Source organism: Gouania willdenowi, chromosome 3, assembly GCF_900634775.1.
Source record: "Gouania willdenowi chromosome 3, fGouWil2.1, whole genome shotgun sequence".
NCBI lineage: Eukaryota > Metazoa > Chordata > Actinopteri > Blenniiformes > Gobiesocidae > Gouania > Gouania willdenowi.
In genome coordinates, this window is record NC_041046.1 from 6018327 (window position 1) to 6034245 (window position 15919).

Genomic DNA, 15919 nt, shown 5'->3' on the forward strand with positions numbered 1-15919 from the left:
AAATGTGTCTAAATAAATGAAACCTTAACACATTATTTAAAAAGATGAGAAAAAGAACCAGTTGTAATTATTACGCGGAAGTCAAGGAAACATCAACGCAATAAGCAGACACCTCTAAAGAAGACTGGCAGTTCACAGTCGAAATGTGTCAGGAGATCAAAGTACATTTCCTAAAAATGTGTCTGAATAAATTAAACCTTCATATATTATTCAAAAAGAACTTCCTGGGTTTATTATGCGGAAGTCAAGAAAACATCAAAGCGATCAGCATACGCCTCTGAAGAAGACTGGCAGTTTACATTCAAAACAAGTTAGGAGATCGCAGTAAATTTCCTAAAAACAGTTGTTTGAATAAATGAAACCTTAACATAGTATTAAATACAAAGTAAAAAATTACTGGATGGAATTACTAGGCGGAAGTAAAGGAAACATCATAGCGATAACAGACGCCTTTGAGGAAGACTGGCAATTGACAGTCGAAACATGTCGGGAGATAAACATTTCCTGAAAAACCTTTTCTGAATAAACGAAACCTCAACTAAACAGACTGTTCAAAAAGAAGACAAAATAAATCTTGCTGGAACTAAGGACCATTCAAAGCAACTAGTAGACACCTTTGAGGAAGACTGACAGTTGACAGTCGAAACATGTCAGGAGATCAAAGTACATTTCCTGAAAAATGTGTCTGAATAAATGAAATCTTAACATAATATTCAAAAAGAAGACAAAAAAAGAAATTGCTGGAATTTTTGTGCGACATTTCCTCAAATAATGCATGCAAAATTAATGCATTTCAGTGAATTCCATACTTTCCACTTTTTTCCGCTTTCACAAACACTTCCATATTCCACCTTCTTTTAGTTTTGAGCCAACTTTCAGTCTGAACTCTCTCTCCCCTTTGAGCCAATCAGTGTGTGCGTGTAAATATTTCAGATGTTGATTCCCAACCCTCTCCATCCAACTATCTGCCGTACCGTGTGCATCTGACAATCCCGCTTACCCAAACATCCGACAGACGAGCCCAACACGGGCCCGGGCCCTTCCACTGAACTCCCTCCTCATTACCACTAACGCTAAGAACCACATCACAAAAGAGACACAACAAAAAAGGCAGTTCTGAGGCAAAAAGAAGACGACTGCGGCTCACCATCAACAATAAAAACAATAATAAGAATAATAGGACAAAAGACACGATGCAAACCAAAAAGTCAGCGGCGGATGAGTAGGAGTAGAAAGAGACGACGATGATGAGGTTAGCCTTTTTGAAAAAAAAGAAAAAAACCCATTAAAGTAGCGTGTTGGATATTGAGGGAGATCTGTTAAAGGTTTCTTTTACAGCTCGGGGAGAGCGCGTCTTACCACTTAAAAAGGTGTATTAAAAGAAAAAGGAGCCGGTCGCCAGGGGAATTCTCCCACATCGGGAGGCTTTTCTTTTCAAATTTCAACCTCTGGTAATAACACAGATAAATAATAGATAAACAGTATTTAGTTCCTTTTCTGGAAAAGGCACGTTTTAAATTGGTTTCATGAAAGAGTGACAGCTCCTGGCGAGCGAGCGAGCGTTCTCACGTAAAGAACACAGGCGCCCACACACACGTAATGTGTGTTTAATCTAATTGAATAAAACACCAGGTGGGATCAACTGATTGTTTGTGTCTGTGATGGTGAGAGTTTGTGATGAGGGAGGAAAAGCACAAACACACACGACAGAAATGCAAAAGATTAGAGATTAAAAAATATATGTGGGGATTGATATCAAACTAGTCACTTTTAGATCAGAAGGTGAAACATATTCAAGTCCAGTTGCTTTGACTGTGGGGGGGGGGGGGGTTAGGTAATGTCATTTAAAATGTAGGAACAATTAGTTTAAACTGGCTAATAATGAGCATGAAAAATTATGAACATGGTTAAATTGGCACAAATAAGCATGAAATATGGTGAAAATAGGTTAAAAGTGACAATAATGGGTCAACATATGCAACATTAGGTGGAAAAAGTGGTGGAATGGGTTGATAAGTGCTGAAAATGTCTTGAACGTGGGAAAAATGTGCCTAAAAGGCATTGAAATTTAATGTAGAAGGGGCAGAAAAGGGAGTAGTGTAGCAAAAATTCATTAAAAGGAGCAAAAATATGGCAAGAAAAAGTGATGAAAATTGATTAAAATATGGCAAGTTTGGTGTCGTTGCAGAAAAAGGGTAATAATAAACAAAAATGGGATGAAATTGTTTAAAAAAATATTTTTATTCTCTTGAAGGCATCTGGCGACCCCCTCCCAGTGTCTCGTAAACCCAAACGGGGTCCTGACCCCAAGGTTGAGAACCACCTGATTAAACTACCACAATGTTGGATTAAAACTGTAAAGCACGGGTGTAAAACTCATTTTAGCTCTGGGGCCAAGTTTGGTCTCAAATGGGCCCCAGAGGTTGGGAATCGAACAATTAGTGCTACTTTGCATTTCCACGTATAAATGAAATAAAAGTGTTTATGTAGAGCAGGGGTGTCAAACTCATTCTTAAGCGGGCCACAGATTTTAGGCAGGAAAACGAGCAGTTTCAACATTAATGTCCCCTTAATAATTACATAATAATAATTATACAATTACAAGTTATTTTGTTTTATTTTTGAATTATATGTTCAGGTTTCATTCATTCAGACAACTTTTTACAGGACATTTACTGCCATGGCCAGGCTGACAAAACTGTCCAGTTAGCCACGACCAGAAAGAACTCATGAGGACAAATCACAGTGATCAGCAGACGCCTCTGCGGATGGCTGGCAGTTGACAGCTGAAACATGTCAGGAGATCAAACTGAATTTCTTGAAAAAAGTTGTCTGAATAAATGAAAGTGTAACATATTAATGTCCCCAAGATTGTACTGTACATGACATAAATAAAAAGTACGTAAAGCGCCAAGAATCATAAGATTCTGTGATTTTGTGACTAATTTTTATTTAATCTGGGGAAATTATGTGAAATAATTTCAGGAAAATGTAGTTATTTGAACAATTTGTGATTTAAGATGACTGCAGTCGAGAAAAAAATCATGGGAAAATTGCGTTCCTCCAAAAATTGTGGAGTTTCATTGCATTAGTGTATTTAAAAGTGCTGAGATATCTACAACTGAATTGTTTGGTAATTTAGACAATAATTTATGTTTTTTCACTCTTTTTAACTTCCTCCTGCCGGCTAAATTAAATCGTCTAAAGGGCCGGATTTGGCCCCCGGGCCTTGAGTTTGACACATGATGTAGAGTATATAAGGCACTGACAATATCCAAGTGATAATATTCATTTAATTTGGGAAATGTTTGTCAAATAATTTGAGGATTGAGCAGGATTTTGGAAAAATGTGGTTTCTTTTGACAATTTGAGTGTAAACATGACTTCCATCATGTTCTACAAGCATGAGAAAACTGTGAACCTCTGCAAATATTGTTGAATTTCAATAAATTTGTGACATATTCAATGAAACTCAATTAAAAATTGGAAACTTCTAATTCTAAATAAATCTGTTGAAATATTACGTCTTTGGATATGATAGTGATTTAAAAATTCTCCCAATTTCTGCCTAATTTCAATACATAATTCACATGAAAAATATCTATTTTTTAAATATTTTCTGAGGTTAAGTTCCCAAGGAAATTTTCCGGATATTTTATACCAAATTGCAACCCAACTGATATATGCACAACTAGATTGTGCATATATCACAGGCCTTGATGTTGACACCATGCTTTAATGAATCAGATTATCTGTTTTACACCTCAAATCTGATTTATTTTTGCACTAATAATAATAATAATAATAAAAAGCTCTGTGAATAAATAACGTGTCTTTGAAATCAAACTTTAAATGTTAAAAAACAAGGTTTTACACGAGTCGTCACCTGCTTTCTTTGAATAAGTAGTGATTTTGTGTCTATTAGGAGGATAAACACGGTGTTGATCTCTGTTTTAACTAAAGAAGAAAAAATAGATGAACCCCCCCCCCTCCTGTTAATTCCTCAGCAGTCCCTGAGCTTCTCTCATTTCTTTGATATTTAACAGCAGCCTTTAGCTGTCTTATGGTAATGATGTTTTGTAGAATAAAAAAGCATTGAATGCCCCGCCCCCTTAAATAAGGGAAAAAATAAACAAGTTACCATGACTTACTTTCAATAAAAAAAGTATAAATAGGTTAGCACAGTGTGTGTGTGTGTGTGTGTGTGTGTGTGTGTGTGTGTGTGTGTGTGTGTGTGTGTGTGTGTGTGTGTGTGTGTGTGTGTGTGTGTGTGTGTGTGTGTGTGTGTGTGTGGCGCTCTGTGGTCCAGGCGTTTACAGAAGGTTGTGTGTTTTAAGCCTGGAATGCTCATTTGCCTTTTGGGTTTACTTATTTACTCTTGCATAAATGGAAAACAGTAATGTGGAATTAAAGGGGTTTCTCAAGGGGAGGGGGGGGGGGGGGGGTTTAAATGCAGTTTTTTTTTTTTTTTTTTTAAATGCTCCCTCAGTTTGCTATATTAAGGAAGGCTGATGATTAATGCGGCACAGATCTAATTTCTCTTGATTAAAAAACAATAATAAATTAGAAAAATAACACCAACACCCCCCGCCCGCCTCCCCCTCCCCCTCCCTCCCTGCGCTCAAAATCATCAGATACAAAATGAGCATCCAGGCTAAAAAAAAAAAAAAGTCAAATAATCTAGTAAAAATCCCAACAGGCTAATTGAAAATGTGAGAAGACGGTGACGGTGTGGTGGTGGCATGGTGGTGGCATGGTGGTGGTGTGGTGGTGGTGTGGTGGTGGCGTGGCGGTGGCGTGGTGGTGGTGTGGTGGTGGCGTGGCGGTGGCGTGGTGGTGGTGTGGTGGTGGTGTGGTGGTGGCGTGGCGGTGGCGTGGTGGTGGTGGTGTGGTGGTGGCGTGGCGGTGGCATGGTGGTGGCGTGGCGGTGGCGTGGTGGTGGCGTGGTGGTGGCGTGGCGGTGGCGTGGCGGTGGCGTGGTGGTGGCGTGGTGGTGGTGTGGCGGTGGCGTGGTGGTGGCGTGGTGGTGTGGTGGTGGCATGGTGGTGGTGTGGTGGTGGTGTGGTGGTGGCGTGGCGGTGGCGTGGTGGTGTGGTGGTGGTGTGGTGGTGGCGTGGCGGTGGCGTGGCGGTGGCGTGGCGGTGGCGTGGATGGAGCTAATCAAACATCTGTCCCTCCACCACTGTCACTGGGAATCAAAAGTTAAAGCTCTCACTGCTTCTGATGGAGTCTTTAATTCAACCTGATGTGACATTAAAACCCTTTGCTTGACTTCCAGCGGCTGTGACAAATGTAGCAGCACTTTAATAGAGGTGTGCAGACAGGCCGACATTTCACTGACTTTTATCAAAGTGAATTTATCAACGCGAGGCTGCAGGGATGTGTGGCAGCAGCTTGTTCAGGAGTAAGTCTACAGATACTGTTAAGTACCCCCCCACCCCCCCTACCACCACCCCCCAGCGCTCTCTGTTTATCCTCCTCCTTCCTGTCATCACTCTCACTACTCTATCCTTTTATCTTTCCCGTGCATTAAACAGATCCTCCACTGTTTTTAGAAATGTAGCCTAAAATCTATGAAATGTACTTGTTATTAGATCTATGTCTAACTAAACACATCATTTTGCATCATATTTGTTTTATTAACTTTTGAAAATGGCACTACACTTTGCTATTTTAAAACCTGTATTCTGAGTAAATCACGGACTGTGGTGATTACTCGCTAACTTTGTCCGCCAGAGTGTGTCAACACACTGAGCTCTTCTTCTCTGCTTCACTGTCTACTACCAAACAGCAGAGTAGGAACCGTCGTCCCCTATGGTCTAAAATTATTTTTCGGGTCACAACTGTTTTTATTGTCTTTCGGTAAACAAAAGAAAAATTACAGTGAAATATTTAACTTTTCCTGATTATTTGAAAAAGCTGCTAAATGATGTAAAAATGATGCCGATTGCTTCACTCCAATAGAAAACAATGGGATGTTTACAGGCAGTGGGGCCCTGTGACATCATTAATCATGTGATTTCAAGATGGAGGAACACAGGCTCTAAAATGGTTCATAAAACAAATATGGTGCAAAATAATGTGTTTTGTTAGACATAGATCTACTAATAACTACATTTCAAAGATTTTAGGCCACATTTGTAAAAACAGTGGAGGATCCCTTTAAGAATATTCAGTATTGAGGCAGAATCTGCAGTAAAAGTACAATATTCCACCACCTAGGTATTAAGAGACATATTTAAATAACTTTTGCTTTAGAGTGAAGGAAATTAGAAATAAATTACTCTTGAAAACTGACTCATAAAATAAACTAAGGGCTTCCGATTGTCTGTCATCACAGACAACAGACAGAAAAAAAACAGAATTCACCTTCTATAGCGAGAACTTTCTTTTTTCTCTCTCTATTCATTTAAAACCAGGCCCCAACGTGACAATTTAGGACAATATCACACATTTACAAACAGACTGAATACATAGAAACTGTGAGAAACTAACAAATATGACCAATTCTGCACCAAATATCACACTATGTGCTACGGTTTGAATGGTGATCGTGTTATCCTGTGGCTGAAAATGGAGTGTGTTTATATTTGGTTCAGATTATTATGACTGCATGTAAATGTGAAAATTCTCTGGAGCAAAGACAGGTTTAGCTGATTAAATTAGCCTAACTGGTGGTGATTTTACTTGATGACACAGCAGAAGCATCGTCACACTCAAAACGTGACGTGATTCACCAAATGGTAAGTTAAGGCTTGGTAAATAATGTATTGAAACCATATCACACATTTCCATGGGATTTTTCTAGTTAAACAAGCGGCTAAGGGTTAGCAGTGTGGCTAACGATGCTCTTGCGACGTAATCTTGCGTGACTTTAGCGGAATCATCACGTTTTCATAAAACATTTGAAGCGTTATATAAATGAATGTGTCATTAATAACAGTAGTTAAATTCATTAACCATATTTAACATGTTTGGTATGATTTCAGGACGTTTAAAGATCAGTAAAGTATTGTGATTTAAAGTTAGTGATAGTGATTAGAAGATAGTGATTTAAAATCAAATCTGTATTATAAATATTGGCATTAAACATGTAAAGTTTCGTAAGACAACAGTGACCTAAAGCCTATTCATGTATTTTTGCTACAATAGTCCCATTTCTGCCACTTCTCCATCAAATTTCAATGCCTTTTCACCACTTTTCCACCTAATGTTGCATATGTTGAGCCACTATTGTCACTTTTAACCTTTTTTCCACATATGTCATGCTTATTTTTTCCAATTCAACCACATTCACAATTTGTCATGGCCATTATTTGCCAGTTTAAATATTTTTTCAATGAATTGTTCAAATATTGTCACTTTGAACCCTTTTTATCACTTTTTCTGTCTGTTTTTGGCCACTCTAATTTAACCAATTTCTGTGCTTTTAAATCCCATTTCACCACCTTTTCCACCATGTTTGGTCACTTTTACCCCTTTTATTTCTGATTAAAACAAGGATTAACATCTTAAAGATGACTAAACTTTGTGATACCAGTGGATATTATTGAGATGAATAAATAAATGTGGTTATCACAGATTCATAGAACAATGGACCATCATTTCGCTGACGTTATGGATGGACCCCAAAAATCTCTCCCCTTTATTCCCCCTAAAGGGTCGAGAACCTCTACCTTAAAGCATTAGAGGGTTTGGTTCTAGACCTTTGTGTGACTGATTAGTTTTCCTTTCCTGATGATGTTTCTCACATTAAATATGAGAATGCTGGATTAAACAGGTGGTTAAGCTTTGGTTTTATACAGTGGGATGGAGAGATAAGGGGGAGATAAGGGAGAGATAAGGGAGGGGAAGGAGAGGAGAGAAAGTGTTACTGAGCCTCAGAACGCCTCCATCACAGCCTCAGAGACACTTGAACTCTGCCTGTGTTCCCTTCACCTCTCAGAGCCTCTGGCCCTGAAAACCACCTGTAAAACACTCTGACACCTGATCCACTCCCACTGGAGTCGAGTGGGACTCCACACACACTCACTCACACACTCAGCGCTCACGCTTCCACGTCAACATGTTCTGGCTTTGTTTTTAACATCAACGCTCCTCCATTATTAGCTGATGTTCCGACAGAATCACCTAAATGTCTGTTTCATGATACAATGTTGAAGCCAGGGATGGACGACTCTATCACAGCAGGGGCCACAAACGTAACTGTATCTGATCCGAGGGTCACATGATCAACATTCATGTTAGCCTTCAGAATAATGACCAATCAGAGCATTAATACAATGGTTTTGTCTTTCTTTTGTCGTTGTGGTTTTGATGTTTTACTAGGTTTTAGTCATTTTGTGTATTTTTTTAGTCATGTTGTGTGTGTTTTGTGTTATTAGTGTAATTTTGTGTATTTTTCTGTCATTTTCTGCATTTTTCTTGTTGATTTGTGCATTTTTGGGGTCACTTTCTGTATTTTGTGTTGTTGTTTTCTGTAATTTACTGTCATTCTGTGTAATTTTTTGTTTGTTTTTGTGTATTTTGTGTATGATGTTGGGCTTCATATTCCTTCCAACTTTTTATATTCCAATTTTTCTAGATTTGCTTTGGGGTCCACAAAAATTAGACTGAGGGCCACATGTGGCCCCCAGGCCGCCAGTTCCCATTTCTTTACCATCTTAATATTTCCAGCAACTTATTTTTTATTTTTTTTTGTTTTTTAAATAATATTATTAGGTTTTATTTATTAAACAAACTTTTTCCAGGAAATTTACTTTGAAATTTACTTTGATCTCCTGGCATGTTTCGACTGCCAACTGTCAGTCTTCCTCAGAGGCATCTACTGATCGCTTGCATGTGTCCTTTTGAGTTCTTCGCTGGATCAAAGAAGCCATTGAGATCAGAAAGCGAAGCAGCAGGGGGCGTGGCCAACCTGAGAGAACTCTCAAGTTTGGCCACGCCCAGAAATAACTCAAAAGGACACATGAAAGCCATCAGCAGATGCCTCTAAGGATGACTGGCAGTTGGCAGTCGAAACATGTAAGGAGATCAAAGCAAATTTAATTTTAAAAAAGTTGCCTGAATAAAGGAAACCTTAACACAGGGTTTTTCAACCTTGGGGTCGTGACCCCATGTGGGGTCGCAGGGTATTTAAATGAGGTCGCCTGAAATGTTTAGTAATTCATTAAAATGATATTTTTAAAATCTTCAACAACTGTATTCTATACTTTTACTTTCTGAAAATATAAATCTAGTTTTAAATAAAATGTGGAGTAAAGAGAAAAATGAAAAAATTAAAATACAGTAAAAAAAAACCTGAGCTGCAGCATGTGGTCACTTTGTATGCTAATCTTAGCTACTCTGTATTTGTTACACAGTATAATGAATATGATCCAAAAGTAATTCTAGATAAAGAAAGTCTTTAGGGTCGCCAGAAATTTGTGATATAAAAATGGGGTCATGATCCAAAAAAGGTTAGAAACCTCTGCTTTAACATGTTTTCTCTGACCGTCTCATTTCAAGTGGAAAAAAATAATAATAATAATAATAATAAATAAAAATTGTTCTGCTGCTACCATAATAAATGCACAGTAGGGCAAATATACTTAAAGTCTTCAAAAAACAGAAGCTGCTGATTATTTGCAGCAGAGGAATTCCAGCGTGGAATCAGCGTCCCCGACAAAAAGAGCGATCTTCCCTGAGTAACAAGTTGGTGCAACGAGTGTGGACAGAAGAGCGGCTGAACCCCCCCCCGTGGGCTACAGCCAAATATCCCACTATTGTAGTCTTAACCCGTGAGACCTGGCTGGGAATGTACAGCTTTCACACTCACTTCTCATCCTATTTGTAGCCGTGCCGCTGATGTGCGAGAGCCCCGAGGCCGCAGTAGGTCACTTCTGTCTGCACATCTCCTAAAAAACCTCCTTTTTTTCCAACTGAAAACCCCCTCCCTCACCTCCATTTTTCATCTTTCTTTTAGTGTTTTTTGTTTCACCAGGCAACTTTCATTAAAGATCCAATTATGCAAATCAGACGCTGAAGAGGCAGTTGAATGTGCACTATAATGGTGTACAGTAATCGTCTGACACAACGTACGGCATCCTGCACCAGATTTACGAGTGCAACACAACTGGAATGCCTCCGTCCTTTGGTACGAAAAGCTCTTGATCATAATTAAAGGTGCATGTGCAGGTCTTCCTCCTCCTCTCTTTCCATCTTGTGCTACTTTGCTCATTAGAAGAGGTCTGCGAGTTTACAGTGGTTCACATTTTCAGAAGTACAGACTGGAAAAGAGCAGGTACACAACACTAACACCCATGCACGCACGTCCTTCCATCTCATGAACTCTGGAGGTATTTACCACTGTCTTTTCGAGGCGCACGCTTGAATGCTAAGCAGGAACAATTCTCTGCTCCAGGACCTTGTGATTGATGTGTGCTTCGCCTGTTTGTGTTAAGCTGTTGTCTGTGGAAATGACACGGCTGAAAACACACCGCGCGTGCGATTTTGACACTTCAAAAGGAGGAGAGAGGAATGATGACGCCTTCACCCCTCCAAAAAAAAAAAAAACACTGACGAAACTCCATCGAGTAAATAAATAAAAAAAAGCAATTTAAAGCTGAAATTAGTAAGTTAATGGGGAAGCAAACAAACAAATATTCTAATTTGGTTTTAAGATGAATTCCTTCAGTGTTTCTAACAGTGAGGACGACTGAGGACAACTGGACCATAGAAGAAGAAGCTTTAATTTCAGACAGGCAGACAGTCCTCACCATGTCTGTCAGAGACTCATACACACACACACACACACACACACACACTGCTTTCGGAGCAGTGGTGTTGATATGTCAAACTCGTTTTGGTTCAGGGGTCAAATACACAGCTGCTAGATCTTATTATTAATATTATTATTATTATTATTACTGTGCTCTAGTTTTCACTTCCACATATAAATGATATATAAAGTCTGTAAAGCACCCGACAACATCCATCCCTGCAGGATCTACACCTGGATTTCCTCATTTCTGTGACCATTTTAAATAATTTTGAGGAAAATATTACGGAATAATTTGAGGTTAGATTCACTAAAGCAGTGTTTCTCAAAATGGGGGTACGTGTTACGTGTGCATGCTTAAAATACAGGGTTTTATAATGTTTATTTTTAGTAAAAAAAATGATAAACATAACAAAGATGATGGAAATGATCGTGATTATAAGAACATGAACTGAAAATACATGAGTCAGATAAGCAGAAATCATAAAAACTATAGAAATAAATCTATTCAAGGGGCACTAAATACTTCATTTAATTCCATTATTTACAATGACATTCTTTAAAAGGCGTGTTACCGTTCATTCATTATGCTCTATATTTTTTGTTTGTTTATGTTAAAATGTTGTAGTTGGACAACGGGGGTATATATGGATTCAGAAATAAGAGAAAGGGGGGAATTGAACTAAAAAAGTTTGCGATTCACTGATCTAAAGGGCCTGGATTTGGCCCCCAGGCCTTAAGTTTGACATGTTACTCTTGTGTATATAATTCTGATTATTTAACATTCACTTCATAAAACGTTTCCACTTCACTCGCCGACCTTTTTGTGTAGCATCATAGTTTTACCCGTAAACAGGTCTGTGCAGTCGGTTTATTGTTGAAAATGTCAAAAAAACAAAAATAAAAAAGACACATTTCTGCATTTATTAATCGCTGTAAAGGTTTGTCTCACAAACTCAAAGAGATCCGATCCAAACCCTCTCATGTCAGACGTGTGTGTGTGTGTACTACGGCGACGGTTTTGATTCCGTTCTCGTCTCGTTCCACATACGCTCACACACGTCTTCCTCTCCTGGGCCTGAACTCTGAGATCAAGGTCACACAGTTACAAGCTTCACCCAGTGTAACGTGTGTGTGTTACAGTTCTCTCTCTCAGCCAGCCCTGCACTCTCCTCCCACACCCTCCTCCTCATGGGACGCGCACACACACACACACACACACACACACACACATTAAGCTGGGAATGCATTTATACCCAAGCACTAAAAAAAGAAGACGGGGCAGATCAGAAAAACGCAGAAATATCACAATATTCACAGCTTTTTTTGGTGACAAAAGGAAGGAGGTGGAGTATGGATGTGGGGGTGATGGGTGGTTGTTGGTGCTTCACAATGACTGCACATATCAATTAATGGCTGCTGGCTGATGAGGATGATGATGAGGATGATGATGATGATGATGCAGAGCTGGCCTGAGCTTGCTCCTCGCCCACCATTGCCTGCCCTGATCCCAGAGGAGAGGAGACGCAACCCTGGCCTCCTCCTCCTCCTCCTCTTCCTCCTCCTCCTCTTCCTCCTCCTCCTCTTCCTCACAGCAGCCTGTACAGCTGGAGCCGTCGCCCCATAATTACTATTGCAGGGGATCAGTCAGTGAGGGTTTTTACTGTCTGACCGTGCCATGCACTCTCTGCCTCTGACACACACACACACACACACACACACAGTCTGACTGATTAGACACACCTATTTTCTGTAGATCGTGACATTCGTGCAGATACTTTGCGACAGGTGTCATTTATTTGTGTGTTTCCTCTTTTCTTTTTTTTGGATGGTGTACCTGTCACTGATCAAATTTGCACACACACACACACACACACACACTAGGGTTGATTCAAGATATATCCAGTTTTTGGCGATATAGAAAATTAAAATATTTATTTTTTATTATAGCTAATTTTGTATGAGAATACTTGTTTCAGGAGTCACTGCTTTCACTACTTCTCAGAACATTAAAAGTACAGTTAGATGATCACTGAGAGACCTTTCCCTAAACAAACTACTGAACTCACTCACACGTGCTGTCCCTTGGAGGTAAAAAAATAAATGAATAAAAAAAAGCCAAAAGTGGCACATGTGCAGCTGTTTGTCAGTAAATGAGCCTGTGTGGCATTTTGCATCAGCAAATTTAACCCTGAATGTTTTTTTCTGCTCAGACTTTATTGAATTAAAAATATTGAGATTTATTACGTATATTGACAATTTGAGAAAAAATATAGAGATATGAGTTTTGGTCCATATTGCTCAGTCCAAACACACACACACACACACACACATGGATTGACACGCCTATGTTCTGTAGATCGTGTCATTTGAGATACTTCACAACAGGTGTATTTTATTTGTGCGTTTCTTCTTTTCTTTTTTGGAAATAACTGATTGTGTACTTGCCAATGTGCAAATGTGCTTCAGTTGAGTGGGTCTACAGACACTGACTGACAGACACTGACACTGACTGACTGACAGCTCGCTGTAAGGACAACTTCTCTGATAGCACGTTCCCTCCCTCTCCACTCTTTCCTCTGTGGTTTTTCACCTCCCGAGACGTGCTCGGGTGGTGCATCCAGCCAGTCACGGCCCTGTGGCCAAAAAACACTGACACGGGCACAGGTGGAAAAAGCAACTAACGACAACAGACGAGTGCAGAGCTACGTGTGTGTGTCAGGGTCAAAAAGTTGCAGCAGGATAAATCCCGACAGCTGGAATAAAAACTCAGTCTCTCCGTCATAAAAAACTACACGTACGTCTCTGTTTGACTTGCATGAAGATAAATGACTTTTATTTTATTTTATAATAGTTATTTCAATGCCAACAAGTGCTTGGAATTAATTGAATATTTAATCAGTTTGTAGAGTGCAATCTTAAAAAATAAATTGGTTCGTTAATGGGAAAAAATGTAAAGGAAGGCTTTGTGAATTGTTAACACAAAACCAGGGAGGCCTGAGTGTTAAATCTACCATTTATCCAACAGGCCAGTGTAAGGGAGGCCTTTTCCTAAATTACATGAATTGTGCAAAAAAAAATAAAGTGAACTTAAAGGATAATAGTGTTTAAAAGAGAATCTGTGCAATGAGCAAGTGTGTGTGTGTGTGTGTGTGTGTGTGTGCTGCTGATGTGCGACGCTTTATACCATTTGATATTTTCTCTCCCATTAACGGATTGAAAGGAGCCAACAAAAAGAAAAAGGGTTCACGCCCAGACACTATTTCAGTCACAATATCCGTCATGTGTGTGTGCATACCGTCACACAACGACCGTATCATCATCTCCACTGTATATAGCACATCATCATCATCATCATCATCATCATCATAACGTTTATTCTAGAGTTTTCCCTCGGAACGAAAAATCAGAGGAAACGCCGACGACTTTCTTTAGATTTAAAACAACTTGAGGAAGGTTTGGAGAGACTGAGTGTGTCTGAGGTCAGAGGTCAACATGACATGAAGCTGTTTCATATCCAACACACACACTTCACTGATAGCATTTAGTCAAATTATTTTAGTGGCTTTTTATTTGTTGTTAACCACTTAAAGTAAAGAATTTTACAGTGGTGTAAGCTTTAATACAGAAAATTAAACGCATATTTATCTTTAAAAATAAAACATATTCCAGATTAGTTGGTAAATTATGACCATAAATCATCTTTCTAAAGTCAATCTGATGTGATTTTTGAAACACTGACAGCTCACACACACACACACACACACACACAAGTTAACGTGAGTGAGTGCCTGAGCTCCTTCCCTTTTTCTCTTTAAGCTTTTAAACACTTCTTTTCACCCTCAACCTCAAATAAAATCCCCATAAACTCCTGTCATCAAAGGCAACAGCAGGTTCCAAAAACGCCAAAGTCTGCGTAAATACGCGTTGGTCTGATGGTGACATGTGCATAATGGAGCATAATGGAGCATAATGCAGGGGCTGCTTTGCTTATTGAAGAAGAGGTCGATCACTGCACAAAATGGCAGGTCTCACCACCACCACCACCACCACCACCGGCTGCGGCTCTTCTTCCATCTCACAAGTTTTGACACGTGGTAATAACGGCGCAGTGAAACTTCTTTGATCGCTGTCCGTGCACGAGCACGAGTGCGGGACACCGGCACGAGAAAGTTTTGCCCGCGTACAAAGGTGTGACTGGACACATGTGGGGGAATGGATGCTGATGCTCGGGGTGTCCAACGCGTTTTTACGCGTTATTTACGCACTGATCCAAACACACACACACACACACACACACACACACACACACACTGATAACGGACACGTATCTATGTGGAGTCCCCGCTGCTTTTTCACCCCTAAAGGATCATTCCGTGCGGGGGGGGACCCCCGCTGAGGGACACCCACTCAAGCTGTAGCCCCAGCGCAAAACTGACTTCCCGTCCCCTGTTTCACCCCGTGTTCTGCTGTAGGACGGGATTCAAACAAGCTTCACACTTCTTCTTACCTTCAGAATGTGGCGGAGCCGCCGGGTTTAAGTCCTGTGCGTAACGGCTGCCTCGGAAGAAGAAATGGGGCTCGCTGAATAATGAGACATGTCCATATGATTTGACCGGTCGGGTAGCGGAGGGTGGGGGGTGTTGAAAAGAAAGAAAGAAACAAACAAAGTGCGCTCGGGACCTGTTAAAGAGAGTCCGGCTCAGCCTCCTCACGCACATGTAGTTTCTGATGAAAAAAACCGCGTGTCTGATCACTTGTTTCTGTCGGTCGGTCGGTCGGTCCCCTCCGGTCACCACGCAGACATCAGCGTATTATTCCCTTCATCTTTCAGCTCTGACTCCCCCTGTGTGGATGTGGAAGGTGAAACGCGCTGTAGCGTTAAAGAAGGACGGCGCTGCGCTCCGTCGCCGCTGCGCAATAATCCCCCCGTTTGTTACCCAGCCTCAAGTGCCAATAAACACTTGTTTATGTGAAAGCCGACCCTCTGCGTGTGTGTGCGTGTGTGTGTGTGTGTGTGTGTGTGTGTGTGTGTGTGTGTGTGTGTGTGTGTGTGTGTGTGTGTGTGTGTGTGTGTACACCAGCATCCATCCACACACACACACACACACACACACACTGCTGCGCTGGAACTGACCGAGCAAAGCGTCCGTTCCGCGC

The 15919-nt window shown here is 40.3% G+C and overlaps 1 protein-coding gene across 1 annotated transcript in view; it reads right to left on the bottom strand.

Annotated features, from left to right (window-relative positions):
- znf536 (zinc finger protein 536) overlaps positions 1-15776 on the bottom strand; it is a 281007-nt gene extending 265231 nt beyond the window's left edge. Inside the window, exon 1 of the mRNA XM_028441311.1 lies at positions 15270-15776. The gene's annotated coding sequence lies outside the window, so the exon portion shown is untranslated. The remainder of the gene's footprint in view (positions 1-15269) is intronic.
- Positions 15777-15919: the final 143 nt, after the last annotated feature.